The 3,317-nt window shown below is 41.6% G+C and overlaps 1 protein-coding gene across 1 annotated transcript in view; it reads left to right on the top strand.

Annotated features, from left to right (window-relative positions):
- celsr3 (cadherin, EGF LAG seven-pass G-type receptor 3) overlaps window positions 1-3,317 on the top strand; it is a gene marked incomplete at both ends in the record, with an annotated part of 74,279 nt that overhangs the window by 45,370 nt on the left and 25,592 nt on the right.

Genomic DNA, 3,317 nt, shown 5'->3' with positions numbered 1-3,317 from the left:
ATGTATTCGGGAAAAAAAGTGATGCATCGATTTAAGATGCATCGAGATGCATCGAGATGCATCGATAATCGTTATCGAATCGAATCGTAGCCCTCTGAATCGTAATCGAATCGAATCGTGAGGCCAGTGAAGATTCACAGCCCTAATACAATGTGGCAGTGGTGGCCCAACGGTTAGAGAAGCGAGCTTGTGACCGGAAGGTCATCAGTTCAATCCCCGGGACCGGCAGGATAAATCTGGGTGGGCAAAGTGAAAAGGCAGCGCTTGCCCCTCCCTCATTACCACCACTGAGGTGCCCTTGAGCAAGGCCCTTAACCCCAACTGCTCCAGTGGAGCTGATCAGTGGCCAGCAGATCAGACTGTGGTTGTACTGGTCAGCTTCCAGGTGTGAATGTGTGTGTGAATGTGAACAGGGTGCTCCTGAAAAGAGAGCATTGCTCTCAGTGAGACTCCCCCTGTATAAATAAAGGTAAAAAAAAATCCAAAAAAAATACCACTGCAATCTGTGGATTCTCCGCTTTTATTTGACATCTGGTTGGACTCTTTATGGTGCAAACAAATGGGGGGGAAATCCAACCGAATACTGTGACCACTGAGGGAGTATTTTTGCGGCGATAGGGTACTTCGAGACAGTTAACATCTGTACGTCATGAACAGAGTTTAGTGTCCGTAAAAAAAATTGTACATTCAGTAGGGGTGTCACAATATATCGTCCCACGAAATTTCGCGATAGTAAAACGTCACGATATGTATCGTTGAGATGAAATCTCATATCGTGAAAAAAAAAAAAAAAAAAAAAAAAACATTTTTTTTTTTTTTTCAAAAATAGACAAAGAAACGTCTTTGTTTGTTGAAGTTCAATGTGTGGAAAGTAGTTCAGTTGAACAAGTCTCTGAAGAGACACATGAGAAGTTATACAGGAGAGAAACCATTCAATTGAGTTTCTGGCAAAACTGTTTACTTGACAGGAAAAACTGAAGATGCATAAAAAATAGACTAAGAAAAGTCTTGTTGTTTGAGTTTGAAGAAAAGCTGAAGATGCATAATGAGAATTTATACTGCTGAGAAACCTTTTAGTTCAAAGTAAATCTAAGTGACGGTGTAACTCATTCTATTTCAAGATAAGCCTTATCTCCAATCTCATGTTTTTTCTAGTTGTTATTGTAATAACAATTTCCCACAACAGCATGTTTTGTATTTGTGCATTTCAAATAAAATACTACTTTTCCAGTCATATATTGTCATTATTCAAGTTTAAAAAAATATTGTTAAAATCGTATTGTATCGTATCGTTATCGTGAACCCAGTATCGTGATACGTATCGTATCGTGAACTAAGTGTATCGTGACACCCCTAACATTCAGTGTAGATCAAAATAAAGAAAATTACCAAAGAAACAACATACACTATCTGTTGTGATTTCTTTTAAGTACTTCAGTTTAGGGCTGGGAATCACCACTGATTTCCCGATTCGATACGATTCCGATACACAAGGTCCCAAATTGGTACCATTTCCGATATGATTTCGATATCGATTCGATCAGGGATATTTCACTTACAATACTTGGATATGAAAGAGATTAACCAAAGACGATGGGACTCAAGCAAGACGGCCCAACTTCAACTCACTTCCTGTCATTTTGTCACGTGGGTTTTTGCCCGTGGTTTTCCACGGACACGCCCACTTAGGAGACTTTCGCCAGGTCTGAGTTGGTCTCAGTCAATGGTTGACCACGCCCATTTAGCAGACCATTTGTTAGAATTGGCGGAGCCTGCGGTGACCCATTTATATGAATATCATATCTATGGATTATCCCTTTCAGAGGGCTCAGCGGTCTAACAAAAAGGAAGTAGCAGTACTTTTTGCATTAAGCCTTCTGGATATACAGTAGCAAGCATCTAACACCAATGTTATGATCATAATTAAGCCGACATGACTACAGTCACAGGCAGCTCTCCATTTCTTTTGTCACTTGTAAGCTTTGTTATTCTCTCTGCCTTATGGTCTTTAATCCAGGCGGTACGTACAGTACAGTATCTGCAAGCAAAGCAGAGGCATCAGACATATTTCTACATGTGTCAGTTGGGCACAGAGCACAATAGCAGCATACAGTACAACTCACACTTTAATAGAGAGGCAAAGTGGTACGTCACTTCCTGCTTCAGCACTGTACCAGAGATTTTCATCCGCCGTTTATTTCCCCATAGACATTTCGTAAATGCTTATAAAATAGTTTTACTTCGTCGAACCAAACGGTTCAGCTAACGCTATAATCGGGAGAGACCATAGAACATTTCACTCGGGACCAAAACTAAAAACAACAACATTGAAAACATATATTCTTTAAACCCGCATTTTCTTTATGTTTTGGTCCCAGTTAAATGTTATGCCATCTCTCCTGTTTCTAAATATATCTGTACCGTTTGGTTTGAACCAGTAAAACTATTTTTATACGCATTTTAACGAAATGTCTATGGGAAAAATAAATGGCGGATGAAAATCTCTGGTACAGTGCTGAAGCAGGAAGTAGGCGGTCACTTTGCCTCTCTATAGTTTCATACATGTCCTGTAGGCTATGTGATTCACAGGCCAGAACAGAAAACACATTAGCGCAGCAAATGTAAAAACTTTAATAACACGGTTATAGATTGAACCGTGTTGAGAGAGAGAGAGAGAGAGAGAGAGAGAGAGAGAGGTAAAAAAAAACAGACATTTATTTATTTATTTATTCAAAATGATTGCTTAATGGTTTTTGACTCGTTACCACTCAACCTAGAACCTCTACCCAAAGAACACTGAAGGACAGGAGAGAGAGAGAGAGAGAGAGAGAGAGAGAGCTAAAGAGTGAAGGCGGGAGGCAGGAGAGGAGCGAAGCGACTGGGAGCATATTAGCCTCTAGGGATGTACCATGTGTTAGCATGGGGGGGGGGGGGGTAGGAGGTTGGGCAGAGCGTACTAAGACGCCGTGGTGGGGGGGGGGGGGGGTTACAAAGAAAGGAATAGTGGCTTTGATGAATAAAACATCCTCGTGAATGAAGGGGCGGTGTGAATGCATTAAGCCAGGAAGAAGCAGAATACAGAGACGTGAGAGGAGAGGAGGAGGAGGAGAGGAGGAAGAGGAGAGGAGAGGAAAGGAGGAGAGGAGAGGAGGAAGAGGAGAGGAGAGGAAAGGAGGAGAGGAAGGAGGGAAGGAAGCGAGGGAGGAGAACAAAGTGGAGACAACTGGAAATAGCACTCTGTTTTTCACAGTAAAGGCAACATGCAGGCAGAGGGCGCTCACTAGTTTCTACACAGTTCACAAGTGTTTTGAAATGTG

The sequence above is a fragment of the Poromitra crassiceps genome, assembly GCF_964638095.1.
Source record: "Poromitra crassiceps genome assembly, chromosome: 6".
Lineage (NCBI taxonomy): Eukaryota > Metazoa > Chordata > Actinopteri > Beryciformes > Melamphaidae > Poromitra > Poromitra crassiceps.
The sequence above is the reverse complement of the archived record's forward strand: the minus strand, read 5'-3'. Positions and strand labels throughout refer to the sequence as shown.